Source organism: Scylla paramamosain, chromosome 4 (genome assembly GCF_035594125.1).
Source record: "Scylla paramamosain isolate STU-SP2022 chromosome 4, ASM3559412v1, whole genome shotgun sequence".
NCBI classification, from domain to species: Eukaryota; Metazoa; Arthropoda; class Malacostraca; order Decapoda; family Portunidae; genus Scylla; species Scylla paramamosain.
The window spans coordinates 38,128,856-38,152,026 of record NC_087154.1 but is presented as its reverse complement, the minus strand read 5'-3'; positions in this window follow the sequence as shown (position 1 = coordinate 38,152,026).

Sequence of the window (23,171 nt, the reverse complement as noted above, 5' to 3'; positions counted from 1 at the left end):
GAGAGTGCTGTGGGAGAGAGGGAGAGGGAGGGAAGGAGAGAGTGAGAGGTACAGGAGGGGAAGGAGTGGCTGGGGAGAAGAGGGAGGGAGGGAAGGAGGAGGGGGTGAGGCAAGAGGAGAAAGTGTGGAGGAGGGAGGAAGGCAAGGCTGGGGAGGGAGGAGAGATGGAGAGAAGGGGAGTAAGGAGATGATGGTTGTGGTGGTGGTGGTGGTGGTTTTCCTGTGAGTAATGATAATGGTGGTGGTGGTGGTGGTGGTGGTGGTGGTGGAGAAGGAATGGAGAGCATGATGGAGAGAAGATGGAGGGATGGAGAGAAAGGGAGAGAAATGGGATGTAGGGAAGGGAAAGGAAGGGAATGCTATGATTTGTGATGTTGATAACGAGAGAGAGAGAGAGAGAGAGAGAGAGAGAGAGAGAGAGAGAGAGAGAGGGGGGGGGAAGTAATGGTTGTGGGGAATGTTTATGGAGTAAATGTCACGGCTATTAAAAGATATGGTTGTAATTGTGTTAGTGTATCCGTGTCTAATTGCAAGTACTCTCTCTCTCTCTCTCTCTCTCTCTCTCTCTCTCTCTCTCTCTCTCTCTCTCTCTCTCTCTCTCTCTCTCTCTCTCTCTCATTACCCAACATTTCTTCCTCCCCAACCAAAGAAACTCAAAAAAATATAAAAACCTATCTTAAATAACCTACATTTTTATAAACTCCCTCCCATTTCACTTCTTTACATTTCCATTTATCCGCCAGAATCTTTCCTCCCTTTTTTTTCTTCCTCCTACACAGCAATATTCCTTTCTCATTATCGAACGGTACATTTTTTCCTCTATCTATGCCAAATCTCCCGACGGCGCAAGGGGCGGCAGAATTCAGTTATCTGTGGAGTAGGACAGGCAGGGCGAAGAGCATGACGTGCGGGAAAATAGCGGGGTGGGTTGTCAGACTAGCGGGAAGCACCGTAGGATGTAAACAATTGCCAGATTCTTCGAGTCTTCACCTGCAGGAATGAGGAATATGACTGGGTGATATGTGAGGTGAGGCTGGAGAGGGAGAGGCAGAGAGGGAGGGTAAGAAAAAAACCTGTAAGTTTAAGCTGTGTTCCGTTGGTTTATCGCGTGAAAGAGTGAAGCAACAAATGAACAGATAATGGATAGATAATAGTTTTTAATTAATGCTAAGTAGTGATGCATAATGATTTGTAATGTAAGTAATAGCAAATATAGAGACAAAATTAAGTATATATTGGAGGAAAGTATAATCTGAACTCCGTTGGTTTACCGGAATGAGTGAAAGAGTGAAGAAAAAAATAAATTGGTAACAGTTAAATGATGGATAATGAGTAGTGGTAAATAGTGGCTAATAATGTTAATTGATATATAGTGATAATTAATATAAATAATAGCAAATATATAGTGATAATAAAGTATAATTAAACAAATAATACTTGATTTCATGTTAAGAGTACAGGTTCAGTATTCTCCAAGTAAAGACCACAATTCTGATCAGCTTAACAGTCCTTGAACGGAGAGTGTGGATTATGCTGCTTCTTCTTTTAAGTTACAGATGCATTAACGAGGAGCACCAACCAGTCACTGTACTAGATCACCTTAACCAGTTCCTTCCCAGGTCAACAAGTTTTATACAGACTGAAGTGGAACTGGAGATTTGCCAGCACTTAATTATATCCTGACATAATGACTAAGAAGTTAATGAACAGTGTGAAATCTATACCGACGCAATGAACCCAAGGAAATAAGGGAAGCTGCAAGTAACCATCAGGTCTATACGTGGCAGCTCCTATATAAAACATGCCTGGGTATATCCATCTATCATCCTCACCCATAAATTTACAAAGAAACTAATAATGTGAATGAACGCTTACGTAAGAATTATATAAACAGGAGACTTCTGATTATCTACATTCTAACTGGAGATTTGCTGACAAGATGATTAAAAACACTGCAGGAATGGAGACATACATACCGGTCGAATTACGAGTAGAGGAAGAAGAAGCATTGCAGTACTGAAGTAGAAAACGAAATGCGTACAGTTACACTATCGTTTTCCACATTTTATTGTGTATGCCTCTGACTGGATTCGTTTTCCACTTTTTTTGTGTGTGAGCCGATAGGTAAAGGAAATTTGCAGTACCAGGATGTGTTTTAAGTAGAGAAGGAGTAAAAAAAACATAATACTCTAATGTAAAACTAAATACTGTTCAATCTTACAATTATCGACTTGTTTTTTTCCGTGTGTCTGATATCGTTAAGTCTGTGTCCAGTGAACGAACTTACACCGCTATTCTAAGTACAGAAGGTGGAAAACTTATTGTAATATTTAAATAGAAAACAAAATACAGTTAGCTTTTATCGCTTTCCACTTTTTTTTTTTTTTCTGTCTGGTGTCGTCAGGTAAAGACAGTGTGCGGTGACAGTCGTGCCTCGTAAAGCCATAAGGGGCGCCATTAATAAAGCGAACTGTCACCACCTTGAATTAGGCATCAGTGGACACCCTCACTCACTGGCTGGCTGGCTAAACTCGTGGCATACTTGCAAGTCTGGCTCTGTTGTGTGTGTGTGTGTGTGTGTGTGTGTGTGTGTGTGTGTGTGTGTGTGTGTGTGTGTGTGTGTGTGTGTGTGTGTGTGTGTGTGTGTGAATCAAGTATTTGTCTTTTTTCTTTGTATTGATTATTTTTGTGTGTTTTTGTGTTTTATGTGTAGGGATTTCTCTCTCTCTCTCTCTCTCTCTCTCTCTCTCTCTCTCTCTCTCTCTCTCTCTCTCTCTCTCTCTCTCTCTCTCTCTCTCTCTCTCTCTCTCTCTTTCTGTCTCCTTTGCACGCACAGACAAAGAGACATTAACATATAAACATTAATAAGATTGACGTCATTGATACATCGCCATAATGTGTGTGTCTGTACGTGTGTGTATGTGTGTGTGTGTGTGTGTGTGTGTGTGTGTGTGTGTGTGTAAGTGTGTGTGTTTCAGTGTTATTGCATCCCTTGTTGCTCCTACGTATTGTATAGAAACACTTGTACCTCTCTGTGTGTCGAGTCCTCACCATTACATTCGTTGCCAATTTGACGATGGTAATAATATTTTCATGAGCGGCAAGTTGTTGGCACGCGAGGAGTCTTGTTTCGTGTTCCGTGGGCCGTGTTGTCAGTGCGCGGGCGTGTCAGGGTGTGACTGTGCCATCAACACCGCAGGACAGGTCGCCGTGTTTATGGAGCGTATGCAAAGTGTGTTGTGCAGAATCATAATTTATGCAGACCCAGTGGATGTAAGGAGGTGTTGGGGAAACGGGTTTTTTTCTTTTTCTTTTTCTGTTCTCTATTGCTTCGAGCTTTTTTAACTGTGAGGGAAAACGGAGCGCTCACTGTTTGGTTCAAAGGTTAACTAAACAAGACTGCGTTGAGTTCTCTCGTTCAGTATTGTCAGAATTTACGTTTCTTAAAAAAAAAAAAAAAAGGAAAAGTAAAGATAGTAAATGAACTTTGAAAAAAAGGAAAGGGAAAGGAAAAGGAAATAGAAACACCTAAAAGAAAATACACTTTAATGAAAATACAGAAAGCAATTACATACGTCTATTTCATCACGAACCAAAGTCCTAAACCTTTTTTCCAACATTTCTTAGAATAGTAAAGAAATGTGGAACAGGTTTCAAACACCACAGACACGAAAACCCAACCCCATTTTCTTTTATCTCACCTCACTTAATTTATAGGAAAAGTGTGGCAGTTTTCATAGACAATAGACAACAAAAAACTATAAACACCTTTTTTTTTTTTCATCCTTTATTTTCAGCTAAGAAGGTACAGCTTTCCTAAACCACAAACACCAAAACCCAACACTTTATTTACCATCTCCCTTTCTGAAACTTTAGAGTGAAGTGTCCCACCTTTCCTCGAGGTCTGGGATGACTCAAGCGGAGAGGAGAAGGATGTGTGCAAGGCTTTCCAGTTTCCAGGGCTTCTCTCTCGGGTTTGCTGGTCGTGGCGCGTCGAGCGGGAGGGGAATTAATTGGGATGCGGTGAGAGGATGACAGACCAACGCCAAACATCTTCACGCCAATAACTTTCACAGAGAGAGAGAGAGAGAGAGAGAGAGAGAGAGAGAGAGAGAGAGAGAGAGAGAGAGAGAGAGAGAGAGAGAGAGAGAGAGAGAGAGGTGATAATGATAAGCGAAACGAAGAAAAGTGTGAGACATACGAGTATTGCTGGCTTTTTACCAAGAGAGAGAGAGAGAGAGAGAGAGAGAGAGAGAGAGAGAGAGAGAGAGAGAGAGACCGGTATTGATCAAGAAAGGAAGAAAATGTAAATCGAATCGCTCGCTTTTTAGGAAGAGAGAGAATAAGAGAGAGAGAGAGAGAGAGAGAGAGAGAGAGAGAGAGAGAGAGAGAGAGAGAGAGAGAGAGAGAGAGAGACTGACTTCCTTTTTCGGGTTCCAAGGTATTGACTTTTTTTTATTGATTCATTTTAGCATTCGTTTTATTTCGTTCATTTTTTCCTCTCCCTCTCCCTCTCCCTCTCCCTCTCCCTCTCCCTCTCCCTCTCCCTCTCTCTCCCTCTCCCTCTCTTTTTTTCCGGAATGGGATTAAATTATAAGTGTTCGTGTTTTCCTTTCTTTCTTCGTCGTGGGTAAAAGAAAATTGGATGTCAGGTTTTGCTTCCCTTGGTTCGAAGATTTCCCATATTTTGATGCTCCCCTCCTCCTCCTCCTCCTCCTCCTCCTCCTCCTCCTCCTCCTCTTCCTCCTCCTCCTCCTCCTCCTCCTCCTCCTCCTCCTCCTCCTCCTCCTCCTGTTCTGAGTGACTTTAATCTCTACCTGACAACATAGTTGACCTAACCTCATCATACACACACACACACACACACACACACACACACACACACACACACACACACACACACACACACACACACACACACACACACACACACACACACACACACACATTTCACCTGGTGGTCTTCTTCTCCACTTCTGTTCTTTTGTTCTACTATTGCTATTTACTATTCCTCTCGTTCTTTATCTCTCCCTCCATCCCTCCCACCCTCCCTCCCTCCCTCGCTTCCATCCTCCCTCACTCCTTCCCTCCCTCCCTCCCTCCTTTGGTCTTAGTAAGATGGAGAGAGAGGGAGAGAGAGGATGATGGAGAGAAGAGGAGATAGAGGAAGGGGCAGAGGGTCGAGGAGATGAGAGAGAGAGAGAGAGAGAGAGAGAGAGAGAGAGAGAGAGAGAGAGAGAGAGAGAGAGAGAGAGAGAGAGTACCCTCTTCTTTGTGAGAGGATGACCCAGCTTCCAGTTCTTTAAGGTATCGCCTTGTACCTCTTCTTCCCTCTCTCTCTCTCTCTCTCTCTCTCTCTCTCTCTCTCTCTCTCTCTCTCTCTCTCTCTCTCTCTCTCTCTCTCTCTCTCTCTCTCTGTCTGGTTCTTTGTTTTTGACTTCGTCACTTATATAGATTTTTAGATTTTTTTACCTTTTTTGGGATCTTTGTTTGATGATTTTATTTATTTATTTCTATTTTTTTTTATTTTGCATATGTATTTATTTTCCATTAGCCTCTTCACTTGAGTAGTATTTGTTTTATTATCTCCCTTTTTATTTTACTTTTTTTCTTTACCTTGGACTTTTTAATTGGTTTATTTAAAGGTTATTATTATTTTTTTTATTATTATTTTTGTTCATGTATAAGTTCCTATGTTCTATTTTTTTATTGTGTCTTTTTTTATTCGTATATCGGCTTTAGTATTCTTTCTTTATTAACTTTTATTTTCTTGCTTAACTTGGAGAATAATGCTGTATTTTTATTTTGCTTCTATTCTCTTCAGTTCATACGTAAGACTGCATATCTCATTTTTCCTCATCTCTTCTTTTATATCGCTTTTCTATTTTTTTCCTTTATTCTACATTTCCTTCCTTTACGCGTGGATTCTTGTTTATTTTCATGTCTCCTTTTCTTTTTTTTTTTTTTTTAGCATACAAGTGTGCATATTAATTTACAGTTACCTATTTAAATGTATCTCTTTTGCATTCATCCTTTTATTTTTTTCTTTCCTTTTTGATATTTTTTTTATTTCCAACAAAGTTTATATGATCTTTTTTTTTTATTACATCAATTTTCTATTTTTGTTTAATATAAGTTTGCATGTTCAATTTACCTGTATATTATGTAATCTCCGTCGGGTCTCCTCTTCATGCTCTATTCTGCTGATTAAATTTACCATATTCTGCCTGCATTGTGAAGCGGCGCTATCTTTAAATTTACTCGCAGTATATATATATTTTTTTTTGTGTCGCGCGTCCACGTCCGCCTTGTGTCCGCCTTCCTTCACTCTTATCTCAATACATTAAGTCGTTTTGCATCGTAGTAACATTTTTTTGCTCCTGTTCTCGCGTTCACGCCTGACCGCTCCCTCCCGTTAACTTCTAAGTATTTCCTAATTAACTCAACTACAATTTATTTTTATTTTTTTTAGCATCCTTTATCTTCCACCTCTTCCTCTTTCTTTTGTCTCCATTCGTGAGTACTCCACCTGTTTAAAAGACGGCGCAGCATCACCTTTCTCTCCTCACACACACACACACACACACACACACACACACACACACACACACACACACACACACACACACACACACACACACACACACACACACACACACACACACACACACACTGACGAAGCCATGTTAGGTTCTCCCCATATCTCCCTTACCTACCCCGCCCACACACCTGCCCAGTCCCGCACACACCTGCCCACCTCACCTGGCCCTCGCTCTCCTTCCCTGTCACGCACGCACCTGTCATTTAAACCCGCTCATTTACGTGGCAGTTTCTCATTCCTGTAAGTGGCTTTCCCGCACCTGTCTCCTCTCCCACATTAGTCTCACTTTACCTGTCTGTTCCCACACCTGCGTTCCCGTACCCGTCCGTTCCATTTTTCTCTCCTCTTTCATCTCTTTCATCTCGTGCATCTCGTTCGTCTCCCTCTCTCTCTTTCTCTCTCTCGTCCAGGGGTCTTACTTCTTCTTGTGTTATCTCCTTCACTTAAGTCCGTCTCTCTTTCTCATCTTGTCGCTTCTTCTTCTCCCTCTTCGTCTTCTTCTTTCTTTTCAGATGTTTTTTTCTCGTTCTGTCTTCAAGTTGCTGCGTCTCTTGTGTCTTATTCACTGTTGTCTTATCTTTAGTCTTAGTTTTCTTGTTTTTTTTTCTCTTTTTTCCTCTCTATCGATCTTATCTCTTTTTATTCATTATTTTGTAATTATCTTCTTTTATTTACATTTTACTTGATTTTACTATTTGTCGTATTCCTCGTTTTCTTTCCTTCCTTTTTTTTTATCTATTCTTATCTCTCTCTCCTTCCATCCTCTTAATTTCTTTCTTCATTACTTTCTGCCTTGTTCCATTACACCCTCTCTCTCTCTCTCTCTCTCTCTCTCTCTCTCTCTCTCTCTCTCTCTCTCTCTCTCTCTCTCTCTCTCTCTCTCTCTCTCTCTCTCTCTCTCTCTCTCTCTCTCCTTCCCCCTCATCTCCCTTCTCTTCTTATCTCTCTTCCTTCTCTCTCTACTCATTCCGTTTTCTCCTCCTCCTCCTCTGAGCCTCATTCCTTCCTCCCACTCTTTACCAAACAAGTCACTTCCCCCTTCCCTACCATTCTCCCTCTCACTTTTCCCATCCCTCCCTTCTCTTCCTTTCAGCCTCCCTACCTCCTTTCCTAACCAAACATCTGCCTTCCTCTCTTCTTACCTCCTGCCTCCTCTATGCCTCCCTCCTGTTCCCGTTTGTGTACGCCTTCCCTCTCTCTCTCTCTCTTTATCACTCTCTTCTCCTCATTCATTCGTGGCTTTATTTTCTCCTCTTCCTGTCAACTTGCTTCCTTCTTCCTATCTTTTCTCTCACTTCGCTTTCTTTTGTCTCCTTTCTTTTCTTCTTTCTCACTCATTCACTCTCCTCATTTTTCTCCTCTTCCTTTTAACTTATTCTTCCTTTTCATCTCTCACTTTTCCCTTTCTAATCTCTCTCCCTTCTCCCATCTTTATTTTTCACCCTTCTTCCCTCACTCTTCTCTTCCTCTTAACTTCCCTCCCTCCCATCTTCTCATTCCTCCCTCTCTTCTCTCCCTCCTTTCCTCCCTCCTCGCTCATTCACCCTCCTTTCCTTAACTTCCAACTCAACTACACCCGCTTGTCTCCCTCCCTCTTCATCTCTCCCTCCCTCCATCCCCTTCCCTCCCCCTTCCTCCCTTTCCTCTCTTCCCCATCGCTTTCCCCTCGTCAAGAAACTGGGAATCAAGACTGATGGGCCTCACACCTGCCCCTAATTGCCTCCCTGCACACCTGGTCCTCTCTCTCCCATTGGCTAGGAAGCTGTGACGTCATGGGCTTTCTGTGTTTATGATTGGCTCGTTGTTAAAGAGGTGAATTAAAGGTGTTATTTCTGTGGCTTCTAATCGTTGTCTCTTACTGTCTCCATTTTTCTCGTCTAATTGGTTGTTTTGATGTCTATGTGTGTGTGTGTGTGTGTGTGTGTGTGTGTGTGTGTGTGTGTGTGTGTGTGTGTGTGTGTGTGTGTGTGTTGTTTGATTGGTTGATTGGAAGGTGAGTTGGTTTGTTAAGTTTGTTTTGTTGTTCTTTAATGGCTATTTTTTTTTGTGTGTGTGTGTGTTTTTTGTGTGTTTTGGTCAGGTGATAATTAACAATCCTTTTATCATTGCTGTGTTTTGATTGGATAATTGAGAGGTGGGTTGGTTTAATAAGTTAGTTTTTTTAATAAGTTCATTTTTTATTGGTAATTTTTTTTTTTATTAGGTGATTAACAGTGTTTTCTCTATACCTGTGCTTTGAATGGGTGAAAATGACCAGCGTTTAACCACCCACGTGTCTTAACTACGTAATAACTAACCATACTCTAATTGCCCAAACAATTACAGATGATTAATCGTGTTTTTTCTCACTTCTCACGTTCCGATTGGGTAATAATGAGTGGCATTGCTTCGTTCCTCTTTTCTGATTGGCTGACGGATGGCCTGGATCTGTGGCGTCATCCAGAGGCGTGCAAGCTTCCGTTAGTCGAATTGATTATTGTTTTTCTGTCGTCACTTTTTTTTCTGCTTCTCTCTTTCGTTTTCTTTTTCCCGCGTTGGAAGTCAAGCGATAAAATGATGTTCAGGATGAAGAGACTAACGGATGGATGGATGAACGGATGGATGGATGGAGGGAGAGGAGAAGAGTGGGGTGGGAAACAAGAGACGTGAAAGGCGGGAGAGATGGAGGGAAAGGAAGGAAGCAAAGAGACGTAGAAGAAGGGAAGATGGAGGGAAAAGGAGGAAGAAAAGAAAGAGGGGGAGATAGAGGGAAAAGAGGGAGGGAGGAAAGACACGTAGAGGAAAGGAGGAATGGGTGGAGGGAGGAGGGAGAGGGAGGGAGAAACAGGGAGGCAAAAGGTGTGAAGGAAAGAAGGAATTGATACGGAGAGATAGAAAAAAAGAAAGAGAGGAAAAGAGAGGAATGAAGAAGGGAGGGAAGAGGTATGGATGGAAGGAGAGAGAGGGAGAGGAGGGAAGGAGGGAGAGAGAGAGAGAGAGAGAGAGAGAGAGAGAGAGAGAGAGAGAGAGAGAGAGAGAGAGAGAGAGAGAGAGAGAGAGAGAGAGAGAGAGAGAGAGAAAATCAGCACCGGAACCACTTTAGTTTCTCTCCCCCTCCTTCAGTCTCTCTCTCTCTCTCTCTCTCTCTCTCTCTCTCTCTCTCTCTCTCTCTCTCTCTCTCTCTCTCTCTCTCTTCTTGCATTACGTCGCATTTTTCCGCCTCTTTCCCTCGCCGCCTCCGCCAGCCGCCCCTTTTTCGTCTACTCACGATGTTTTTTGTACCACTCCGCCCTCTTACACCTCCTCCTCCTCCTCCTCCTCCTCCTCCTCCTCCTCCTCCTCCTCCTCCTCCTCATCGTCGTCGTGCTCTCCTGGTTCATCTTTTTTCTTTTTCTCTCTTTTTTTTTGTGGCTTCTTTTTTTCCTTCTCGTCTGTTAATAAATCTTTCCTTCCTAATTTTTCTTTTTTTTTTACCTCTTGCAATCTCCTTTTTTTCATTTTATTTTATTTATCTGTCTGTTTATGTTTTAAGTTTTCTGTCTGTCTGTCTGTCTGTCTGTCTGTCTGTCTGTCTGTCTGTCTGTCTGTCTGTCTGTCTGTCTGTCTGTCTTTCTCTCTTTCTCTTTCCTCTCTCTCTCTCTCTCTCTCTCTCTCTCTCTCTCTCTCTCTCTCTCTCTCTCTCTCTCTCTCTCTCTCTCTCTCTCTCTCTCTCTCTCTCTCTCTCCTGCTTCATTTCTTTTTTTTTTCTCTTGTTTGTTTCTGTTCGTGTTTTTTTTTGTGAAGTATTTGTAACATGCATGAAATTTTCTTTTTTTTTGTTTTTTTGTTTTGTTTTTGGTTTGGTCTGTGTATGTCTTCGTTTTGATGTTGAAATTCTCTCTCTCTCTCTCTCTCTCTCTCTCTCTCTCTCTCTCTCTCTCTCTCTCTCTCTCTCTCTCTCTCTCTCTCTCTCTCTCTCTGATAATTGTATCCCTGTTTTCCACTCGACTTCAGAAAATTAAACACAAAAATAAAAAAAAAAGGTTGGCAAAGAAAAAGATGCATTTTTTCACCTATAATTTCCAAGTTTTTTTTTTTTTCCGCTAATCATTACTATCAAGTGTCGCAGTATATGAGGCAGCAATGGTTGTGATTCTGCCTTCCAGCTTTTCTTTCTTTCTTTTTTTTTTTCCTTTTTCCTCTCTTCCATTTTTGTTTTGCATTTCTTTCCCTCAGCTTGGCTTGGCTTGGCTTGGCTTTCTCTTCCATTTTCTGTTCTGTATTCATTTTTATTCCGTTCTTTCTATTCTGGTTTTGATCTTCGTTTCTTTTGGGTTTCGATTTCTTTCCTTCTTGATTCTTTTCTTGTTTTCTGTTTAGGTAGTATTTTTTTTTCTTTATCTACTTATTTACATATCTTTGCTTTTCTTTTTTATCTTCGTATTTATAAATTATCAACACCTACCTGGTAATGTTTGCATAAATATCCCTATCTATCCATTTATCTACCTATCTACATATAAGCCAGTTTCCTTACCTACCTACTTTTCTACCTATATTTAACTGCCAGCGTATCTAACAACAAAAGTACATACATCTACCTACATACCCACCAACATGCCTACCTGCAAACCTACGTCCTTATCTATCTATAATAACATATACGTCTACCTAACCACTCACCTACCTACCTACATACATATATACATTACCTATCAAACCTCCATCTCCCCACCCACATACCTATCTGTGGCCCGATCTATCAATGTAGGGTTTTACGTCTCTATTATTCCCTCTCATGCAGCCCCGCCTTGCTCTGAGCACCTCCTGTATCGCTTCTAATCAACCGAGCGGGCGAGGTACGCGTGGTTCAGATTCCCTCGTCAGTTTTGTCATAGAGTTTGGAATGTGAGCGTAACGGGATTGCCTTTCCCTTTAAGACCGCGAGGTGTATGTTGGTTTTTAAATATTTCGTTTTATTACTGTTTCTGTCTTCTATTTTTTTTTATATACTGGTTTTAATTTGAGTTTGTGAGGGGATTCTTGTTTCGGGTTTAGAAATGGTTTGCGTGTTGATTTGAGTGGTGGTGGGGGTGGTGGTATTAGTTGTAGCAGTAGCAGAAGTAGTAGTAGTAGTAGTAGTAGTAGTAGTAGTAGTAGTAGTAGTAAAAGTAGTAGTAGTAGTACTGGAAACAACAACAACAACAACAACAACAACAACAGCAACAACAACAACAACAACAACAACAACAACAACAACAACAACAACAACAACTACTACTACTACTACTACTACTACTACTACTACTACTACTACTACTACTACTACTACTACTTCTAATAATAATAATAATAATAATAATAATAATAATAATAATAATAATAATAATAATAACAATAATAGATATACCAACAAGAAAAAAAACAAAACATACATAGAACACTTTAAGAAACTGAAATTATGTCTGGATTCCCTCTCACCTACCCCTCCCCTCTCTCTCTCTCTCTCTCTCTCTCTCTCTCTCTCTCTCTCTCTCTCTCTCTCTCTCGCTCTCGCCAGCTCAGTTAAGTCCATGAAATATTGTCAGAGCGACCTTACAATAATTTCTTTGGCATCATTGGCTCTCTGCACGCGTGGCTGATTTTCACTTAAAACGACATACGGGGTAGGAGGAGGAGGAGGAGGAGGAGGAGGAGGAGGTGGAGGAGGAGGAGGAGAAGGAGGTGGTAGAGGAGGAGGAGGAGAAGAAGAAGAAAGGAGGAAACAAATGCAAAAGACGTCCACCATTTACTCCTTTCTTTATGGGAAGGAAATCATTGTTATTCATCGATGTGGGGAGAGAGAGAGAGAGAGAGAGAGAGAGAGAGAGAGAGAGAGAGAGAGAGAGAGAGAGAGAGAGAGAGAGAGAGAGAGAATATACATGTCTTTCAGTCAGTAAGTCCTACCTGTCTTTCCTTCCCTCTTTCCTTCCCTCCTCCCTTCACTCCTTTCCTCCTTCACATCACTCCACCCTATCATCCATCCCTCCCTCCCTCCCTCCATCCATCCATCCACCTCCCTCCCATCTCTCTATCCACCTCCATCTCCACCCATCCGTCAGCCCTTCCATCAAAGCCCTTATGAGTCATACTACCGAAGTGTTCCCTTTCCTTTCCCTTCGTCAGGCGGCTCTTCAGTCCCTCCCCTTCCCTTCCCTACTCTTGGCCCTCCCGTACTCCCCCTCCCTGTACGTGTTCTCAGCCCAGCACTGTAATTTGGACCCGCAAGATATGGCGGGTGCTGGAAGACGTTTTTTTCGACTTTCTCCGCGCCAAATATAGTCAGTTTCTGGTGCAAGCTTGTGGGGGTGAGGTGAGTGAGGGAAGGAGAGAGGGAGGGGGTGGGTGAGTGAGTGAAGGAAGGAGTGGGAGGGAGGGATGGAGAAAGAGGGAAAGGAAGTGCTGTTGGTGGTAGTGGTGGTGGTGGTGCACGAATAGGGGCGATGTATGAGAGAGAGAGAGAGAGAGAGAGAGAGAGAGAGAGAGAGAGAGAGAGAGAGAGAGAGAGAGAGAGAGAGAGAGAGATGACCGTAACGTTTAAGGAAAATTTGGAAGGAATGAAGGAAAGATGCAGGGAAAAATAATGGACAGAGAGAGAGAGAGAGAGAGAGAGAGAGAGAGAGAGAGAGAGAGAGAGAGAGAGAGAGAGAGAGAGAGAGAGAGAGAGAGAGAGATACTCCTTCTCTTCTGTCTGTCTGTCTGTCTGTTCCCTTACCTCTCTTTTAAACTGGCAGGAACTCATTGCCTAACCTCACCGCCAGGAACCCAATTTCCCTTCAAGGAGAGAGAGAGAGAGAGAGAGAGAGAGAGAGAGAGAGAGAGAGAGAGAGGTGTACCCAGAGCATCATGTACTATAGCAGACTCACCACGTAAAATATAAATAACACTTCAATTTCACGTGCTGCGCCTCGACCCTCTAAGCTGATTCGCCTCTAATTCCCGAATTTTTATGGCGCCAAGGGTAATGAATATTGATGAGGTGAGAGTCCCTAATGGCGTGGTGGGGTCAGTCGTGCGTCTGGCCGCGAGGAGCGTGTCTGTTTACCTTGTCCCAGATGCTCCCTGCCATTGGCCCTTCAGCGAAATGTCTTAGCCAATAAGCGTTCAGGTCTGCTTGTGATTAGCGTGAGTCGTGTTAAGGCGAGTCTTGATGGGGTTCATGGGGCTTCGGGCGCGTGCGGGCTCTCTCATACGTACACCCACACACACACGCACACGCTTACATATGCAGACGTACGTACATACACACACACACTTGCAGGTACGTAGAGAGCGTGAGTGATGCTGTGTAGGGCAAGACGTGTATTGGTCAGTCAGTCTCTCTCTCTCTCTCTCTCTCTCTCTCTCTCTCTCTCTCTCTCTCTCTCTCTCTCTCTCTCTCTCTCTCTCTCTCTCTCTCTCTCTCTCTCTATGTGTGTGTGTGTGTGTGTGTCATTGTTACGCTACTCCTACTACTACTACTACTACTACTACTACTACTACTACTACTACTACTACTACTACTACTACTAATAATAATAATAATAATAATAGTAATAACACCATCTCCACCACCACCACCATCACCGCCACTACTACTATCACCGCCACTACCACTCTGACTATTATTAGTAAGACAATTACAGGACATGATTTAATAACGATCCACAATCCTGTCAAATTATCGAGGGAGAGAAAGAAGGAAGGAAAAAAGGAAGGAAGGAAGGTATGTGTTCCTTCATTAGCTAACTTCCTCTTATCATCTCTTAAAGTGTTTCCTCCCCCTCTTCCTCCCTCTCTTCCTCCTTCTCTTCCTTCATCATCCATCATCTTTGCTCCGTTTTCCCTCCTCTTCCTTTCTTTCTCCCGGTTTACAGTGACTCGGTAATAGGGCGGGTGATACTCGGGTCATATAGGTCTCAATTCAGCTGATCAAGACGGATTGGCCTGAGTGCAAATAAGCCTCAGGATGTCTGGTGCTCGAGACACTTGGCACTCACACCAATTCGCCCCCAAAATGTCTCTAGACTCAGACATCTGGACTACAGGCTTCGTGAAGGCAACATGGGAATCCACACACAGCAATATAACGTTTGCCAACAGATCCACTACTTGCTCAACCGGATCCATTCATCCACTCAACCACTCAACTATATCCACCCAATCCCATCCACCCACCCAGAGCCGTAACTCCATCCATCTATCCACCGACGTATACTCACCCACCCACCCACCTCCAATAGTCCATCCATCCCACCAGCCGTATGAATTTATGATAGAGGCGCGCAGTTTGTGATCAAAATGCGTCATTTTTTTTCCCTATGACACATTTCATAGTTAATACTGCATAACTACTACTACTACTACTTCTACTACTGCTACTACAACTGCTACCGTGTGTGTGATGGGAGTGGTGCCATGTCAGGGCCCCACCGTGTGGGATTGCCAGCCTGGTATAGAGATAGACTACTACTACTACTACTACTACTACTACTACTACTACTACTACTACTACTACTACTACTACTACTACTATTATTCATATAGTTTTCTCGACGAATACAACTCCTTTAATATTTTCAATTTGATATGAAACAATTATTACCACCATATGCAATGTATGAATTTTTTATAAGAATCTGCAAGAAAGTTAAGGTTGAAAAAGAATAAATTTTGCAATTCTAACCAGTTTAAAGATTGGATGTGGCTGTAGAACAAGTGAAGGAGTCCAGGAGTGATTTGTAATTAGGAAAAGCTGTACCAAGTGATAGTAAAAAGGGTCAAACATCAATTATACAGCTTTGTGACTCGTTTCTGATCGGCGCCACACACACACACACACACAGAGGGCAGTGAAGTGGCTAAGGGTGCAGTGTTAACACCACTACACCTCACCACACCACTACATCACCACACACTACGGTTTCCTTGGCACCCCGCCCCACCGCCTAGCCCCGCCAAGCCTTGCCTGCCCCGCCGCTGCTAAGCTAAGAAATTCCCGTCTCTCTCCGTCAATATTTAGCGTAATTTTCAGGGTTTTTCAGCTGTTTCTAGGAGTTTCTAGGCTTGAGTGTGCAGGAGGAGGAGGAAAAGGAGGTCGAGGGGAGAGGGTGAGTATGAGGTGAGAGAAGAGGAGAATGAGGTACGGGTGGGAGAGGAAGAAAAAAAATTGGCTCATTATTTTCTCGTTTTTATTAATGGAGTTGGCATTGTTCTGATATTTGATTTATTAATGGGAAAGTATAACAAATTATAATATACGAGTATAATAAAACCTAATCTAGCTGTGCTTTTGTTTCTCGAAAAATAACACATTCGTAATTATATATTTTTTTCCACTTTTTCTTATTAGCACGCCTAGGAATGTTTTGGTATTTAATTCAAGACTTAAAAAATATAAGAAACATACCCCAAGTATTAATATCCAATAAAATCTAGTCTATGAAACCATATTTTGAAATTTAATGTAAATCCGTTGCTAGATTTGAAAAATTATTTTCTTTATACGACGAGGAATTTGTGTTTTCTTTATGTATCTGGAAAGTAAAAATTTTTTCTATTTAGAATATGTAATATAGTCTGGTCTGGCTGTGTTTTCTTTCTCGATATTTTGTTGTTTTTGTGGTGCCGTTCGTAAAAATTACAGATTGTTTTTTGGAGATTTCGTTATTATTACTGAGTTCGGTCGCCTTTTTATATTTTGGGTATTAGTTAAAGTATATGGCAAATCAGAATATGCAGTGCATTCCAGTCTGGGCGTCTTCTTTCTTTTCGCGATTTTCAAAATGAATTACGTTACGTAAATATAAGCGCCGAGACGCACATTTTCCCTGCCTACCTGTCTGCCCGTACATCAATATTTAACTAAATTTCTGGGTGTCACCATACTCAGACGTGAAGAAAGGCCAGAATTAACCACGAAAATAAATAGATAACCCCCAAAATGCCTCAAATAAGACTTAAATAAATATAGCCTGCAGCCCCGTTCAGAGCGCTCACCATCAGGACCCAGACCGTGACCCTCCTTGCTCCCTCCCGTGTCTCTTCGTCAATATTTTTCTCAATTTCCAGGGTTTCCGGGCGTTTCCAGGTAGGAAGAGGAAAAAGTGAGGAATGGAAGTGTGTGAGGGAGTGGAGTAGTAGTAATAATAGTTGTAGTAGCATCATTATTATTATTAATAGGGGTGTGAATGATGTATGGGTGTGTGTGGTGCAGTGTCTGGGCCGCCCCTTTTCGTCTTGCTAGTCTTGTATAGAGATAGACTACTACTAATACTGTTGCTACTACTAGTACTTCTACTACAACTAGTGTGTGTGTGTGTGTGTGTGTGTGTGTGTGTGTGTGTGCTGTCTCTTCTGTGCCACATCAGCAGGACCAATACTGAGACATTTCCTTCTCCCTCCTTTGTCTCTTCGTCAATATTTCCCTCAATTTCCAGGATTCTCCGGCCATTTCCAGTTAGGAGGAGGAAGAAATGAGGAATGAATGTGAGTGAGGGTGTGTAGTAGTAGTAGTAGTAGTGATGATAGTAATAGTTGTACTAGCATTTATTATTATTATTATTAGGAGTGTGTGTGTGTGTGTGTGTGTGTGTGTGTGTGTGTGTGTGTGTGTGTGTGTGTGTGTGTGTGTGTGTGTGTGTAGTGCTGTGTCTGAGCCGCCTTGTGTGGTATTGATAGCCTTGCATATAGATGGATATACTACTACTACTACTACTACTACTACAACTACTACTACTACTACTACTACTACTACTGTGTGTATTTGTGTGTGTGTGTGTGTGTGATGATAATAATAATAATAATTAGTAATAATTAACGGTTTATTTAAGCCAAGTAGTGTTCCGTTTTGTAAGTTGCACTGAAAAATAATTAAAAGAACATCATAAAAAAAAAAAAAATACAATAGAAGTAAAATAAACTAAAATACACTCAAATAAAATAAGAATGAAATAAGAGCACGTCTTGTTACTACAGTGAAGGTAGTAAAAATTATATTCTTATTCATATAACTGAATGCTTCATAACAGGTAGTGAAGATGGATTTCTTTCTTTCTTTCACATTTGTATTGCACGTTTGCTTTATTAATCTGTTGACAAAGGTTTGAATGGGAGTGTTCTTATGCCTGTCAGTGCAGGAGCGGATGGGAGTGAAGGTGTTGTGGTAACGATTGGCACGGCGGGGAGGGGCTGTGGGATGACGGAGGAGGTGGCGGTGGCGGTGGTTGCTTAGCACTCATTTGCCAAACTGCAGAAGTGCTTGTTTGTAGGCAGCCAAGGGGGGCGGGTGAGATCGAGGGTGTTGTGTGTGTGTGTGTGTGTGTTTGGATAAGTGAATGAAAAAACGAACGAAGAGTGAGTGTGGGAGTGAATGTAGGAACACCTGGCTGTAGGGATGGCTGTGTTTCCAGTAGGTCATATCTATTTACATATATTTGCCATATCTATTTACATATACGAAGCCTTTTATTTATTTATTTTTTTCATACAATTTTTCGACTCTATTTTTCCATCATCCCTTCATTTTCTCTCTCTCTCTCTCTCTCTCTCTCTCTCTCTCTCTCTCTCTCTCTCTCTCTCTCTCTCTCTCTCTCTCTCTCTCTCTCTCTCTCTCTCTCTCTCTCTCTCTCTCTCTCTCTCTCTCTCTCTCTCTCTCTCTCTCTCTCTCTCTCTCTCTCTCTCTCTCTCTCTCTCTCTCTCTCTCTCTGAGTGGATTAATGGATGAAGAACGAATGTGGAAGTAGAAGGGTGCATGGGAGGGTGGATGGTTAGTGGGTTCATGGGTGGATAAATTGATTGATTCATTGATTGATGGCAGTAGTAGTAGTAGTAGTAGTAGTAGTAGTAGTAGTAGTAGTAATAGTAGTAGTAGTAGTAGTAATGGTAGTAACAGAAAAAAAATGTACTGAAACTGATCTTACCTTTACAAACAGAGAGAGAGAGAGAGAGAGAGAGAGAGAGAGAGAGAGAGAGAGAGAGAGAGAGAGAGAGAGAGAGAGAGAAATAATCCCATAGAGAGACGTCAGGTAGTTGGCAGGTGCAGAGATTACCGCTGATTAGAGCGTCACTCACCCACCGAGTTGTTTAAAGATGTCATGTTTATCAGCTAGTATTTTATTAGCTCTTTAGGTGAAGCAAGAGGAGGAGGAGGAGGAGGTGATGGTGGTGGTGGTGGTGGTGATAGTGGTGGTGGTAGTGGAGGAGTAGAAGAAAAAGTAGGAGATGAAGAAGAACAAGACCAAATAGAACAACAACAACAACAACAACAACAACAACAACAACAACAACAACAACAAAGCGAATCAAAAGAAGCGAAGAAAAAAAATTAACTGATAAAGAAATTAAATGAGGAAGAAGAAGCAATGAAGAAGAGGAGGAAGACGAATGATAACAAGGAGAGCACAAAAAATAATAAATGGCAATAAAAGTAATACAAATGAACGGGGTAGGAGATGAAGAACAGGAACAAGAACAAGAACAAGAAGAGCAGTAACAAAAATACAAGGAGGAGAAAATGAAGGGAAGAAAGAATAAAAAGAAAAAAAAATTCACTCGAGAATAGAAAATGGAGAAAAAAAAATATGGATTAAGAAAATTGAATAACATGAAGAACAAAAACTTGAACGACGAATGGAAGGAAGAGAAGGAGGACGATGACAAGGAGGAGGAGGAGAAGGAGGAGGAGAAAGGAAAGGAGGATTAAGATGACGAGGAGGAATAAGAAATATATTAGTCGCAGTAGAAGGAAGAGGAAGAGAAGCAGGAGAAAGAGGAGGAGAAGGAGGAGGAGGAGGAGGAGGAAGCAAGATTATTCACATCACAATCACCCCTTGGAGATGTGGCTGCGTGGAAGAGAAGAAGAAAAGGAGGAGGAGGAGGAGGAGGAGGAGGAGGAGGAGAGACATGAATGCTTGGGAACTCATGCAGGAGGAGGTCAGAGGTGGTGATGCTACAACTCAAAAGTGTTCATTATGATAAGTATCTGCGTGTGTTATTGGCGGTGTTGGAGACAGGGTGGTGGTGATGGTGGTAGTGGTGGTGGTGGTGGTGGTTGGGTACCTTAGGGATGTTTCTATGTATGTATGTATGTATGTAGTGTTTGGTGTAGCACTGGTTGGTTGGTTTGTTGGTTTTGGTGTTGTTGGTGATAACTCTTTGTTTGGTTTGGTGTGTAGTGATTGGAGTGTTGGTGTTGAGTTGTTGTTGTTCGTGTTATTAGTAGTTGTGGTATTTATGGTTAAGCGTTGTTTGTTTGCTTTTGTTGTTGTTTTTGTTGTTACTACTACTACTACTACTACTACTACTACTACTACTACTACTACTACTACTACTACTACTACCATCACATTAATTCTATTTTTATTATTATTAGCATTGGTAACTGTACGGAAGTAAAGAATTATACTAATCATCTCAGGCAATACAGGATATGATACTCGAGAGAGAGAGAGAGAGAGAGAGAGAGAGAGAGAGAGAGAGAGAGAGAGAGAGAGAGAGAGAGAGAGAGAGAGAGAAACCCAGCGAATGCCCTGAGGAACACCGCGTCACTAGACAAAGGCTTGCGTAGCGCCCCTCGACACCTGCGGCGGGAGAGAGAGAGAGAGAGAGAGAGAGAGAGAGAGAGAGAGAGAGAGAGAGAGAGAGAGAGGATCAAGGAAGTTCTTAGGGCCTCGGGGTGTTGGGGGAAGGGGGAAGGGGGAATGTGGATACCAGAACACCCTCGCGCCCTTGCCTCTGTTAGGGGTCGACGCTCCCTGCATCCTCCACGTACTCATCTCCTCCTCCTCCTCCTCCTCCTCCTCCTCCTCCTCCTCCTCCTCCTCCTCCTCCTTTCTCCCGCTATCCTCCATTTACTCATCTACTACTACGTACTTTTATCTCCCGTTTTCTGTTGCAAGTATTAATCTGTGTTTAAAACTTCTCTCATTGTGTGTGCGTGCGTGTGTGTGTGTGTGTGTGTGTGTGTGTGTGTGTGTGTGTTTCCGGATGGTTGCCTGCTAGAGAAGTATGGTCGGGACGCGTGTAAAAGCAACACTTCTCAGGCTTTTAATGTATCATGCTAACAATGAATACCTCTCTCTCTCTCTCTCTCTCTCTCTCTCTCTCTCTCTCTCTCTCTCTCTCTCTCTCTCTCTCTCTCTCTCTCTCTCTCTCTCTCTCTCTCTCTCTCTCTCTCTCTCTCTCTCTCTCTCTCTCTCTCTCTCTCTCTCACCAACATTTATTTTCTACCCTCCTATTTTCCCCAATTGATCAAATACCCTTCACTTTTCCTCCTCCTCCTCCTCCTCCTCCTGCTCCTCCTCTTCTTTCTTCCCCCTCTTCCTCCTCAATGCACGTTCTAATTCTTTACTCACACCTTCCTTCACACCTCCCTCCTTTATCATCCCCGAAAATCTCACTTCCTCATCCTCCTCTTAACTCTCCCTCATCCTCCCTCGATACGATAACAAAGCATTAGATAGATTGCTCCCAGTCGCCCCTTACCACCACCACCACCACCACCATTACCACCATGACTACCGCGCCACCTCGACATTCCGAAACGCTTTGCTCTCTCACCACGACTATTTTCAAAGGCCACAGAGATGATTTGCCTACTACAAGAGTGTTTCTCCTGTTGGTAATGTAGATAACTTGTTCATACGTCACTAGAGCTGTAAAAAGACTATTAGAAACCCGAGTAGCTTCAACTAGAGCCTTTTGAATGTAGTGGAGATGCGGCGCGGAAGTGTTTCGAAGTACAGTCCTGAGGTGAGGCATGTGGCGGGGGCGTGACCGAGTGACTGCAGTGAGTAATTCCCTCTCGGTGCCGGTGTCGGAGTGGCCAGGACGGGGACAGATGGGGAGCTGTCGCGGCCTTGCCCTGCTGGCCCCTGGAACGAGTGGAGGCGATGCTAAATGTGTGTTATCGTGCAAGCGATTGAGTGGTGGGCTGCTTTGTGTGTGTGTGTGTGTGTGTGTGTGTGTGTGTGTGTGTGTGTGGAGGGAGATGGGGGAGTGTGTGTGTTTGTGTGTGTGTGTGTGTGTGTGTGTGGGGTGAGAATGGAGAGTTCTCTTTCTGTGTGTGTGTGTGTGTGTGTGTGTGTGTCTTATCTCTCTTTCGTTGTCTTTTATGACTGTCTTTTTTTCTCTTCTCTCTCTTTAATTTCTCTCGCTCTTTTTTTACTTTCTTTTGTTTATTATGTTTCCAATGTTTAGTGGACTTTCTTTTCTAATTTTTTTTTGGGGGGGTTCGTAATATTTTTTCTTTTTCTTTTTTCTTTTAATCTTCACCAATTCTTATATGATTTTGTATTGTTTTTGTTTTGTATGATGCCACATTACAAGTCTATATATTTTCAATGCGTGTCGCTATTTATATATATCTCTCTCTCTCTCTTCTTATCTCTGTTTTCTTACATTACTGTATCCTGCCTTTACTTATCTCCGTGTCTCTCCAGTATATATCCTTTAAAAAGAACGTATATCCCTTCTTCTTTACACTCTTAGAATCTTTACACCTCAACCCTGAAAACTCCAACAACCTCCTTTATCTGTTCATTCTTGTTTATTGTACTTTCGTCTATTCCTCTTTATCTATTTCCTCTCGTTTATTTTACACACACATTTTTCCTTTTATCTTTTTACTCCAGTTGATTATACGTGGCTCTCCCTTCGTACACACACACACACACACACACACACACACACACACACACACACACACACACACACACACACATTCTGACTCATTACTTTAACTTAACCAGCCTGGCCAGGAAAGATTCTTGCTCTTCCCTCTAAACTTTCAACACTTCTTCTATTTTATTTCCTCCCCTGAAAGTCGTAAAGTTTGTTCAAGCGGCTGTCGTGTCCATTTACCATTGTACTCAAACACGCCACAAGTAAATGGGGATAAATAAACAACGAGTGAAATAGGAAGGAGGTAATTACAAACGAGAAATAAATAGAAGGAGATAGAGAGAAATGTATGAAAGAGAGTGAGAGATGAAATTTTAGATGCGAATTCTTGTTAGTGAAGGAAAAAAAAATTACATAGGAAATTAAAATGAATTCCTTACAGATATTCAGCCAAACGAAGTAAAGGAAACAAGAATAAATACGTTAAAATAAATAGCAATTCTAGTAAAAGGAAATGCTGGAAAGCTTACACGTTACTCAAGATAAACAGAGAAGTAAAGAAACAGGTAGATAAACACATAAATGAAACAGGTAAACATAGGTATTGAGAGGTGGGAGAAAGATAAGAAGAGGATGAAGACGAGGAGAAGGAGAAGGAGGAGCAGGAGGAGAAAAATTAGAAAATAAAAAAAAGGGAAAAAGAGGGAGATAATGAGGAGAAAGGAGGATGAGAAAAAAAAGTAGGAACAGGAGGAGAAAGATAAGGAGGAAAAGGAGGAGGAGGAGGATATGTTGAGAGAAGGATAAAGAAGGAAAGAAAGAAGAGTAGAATAAGAAGGAAGAGAAGGAAAATGAGAGGGAGGAGAAGAAAGAGAGGAGGAGGATAAGGAGAAAGTAGAATGAAAATGAGAAGAAAGAGAAAAATTAGGATATGAAGAACGAATAGGAAAAGAGGAGAAGAAGGAAAAGGAAG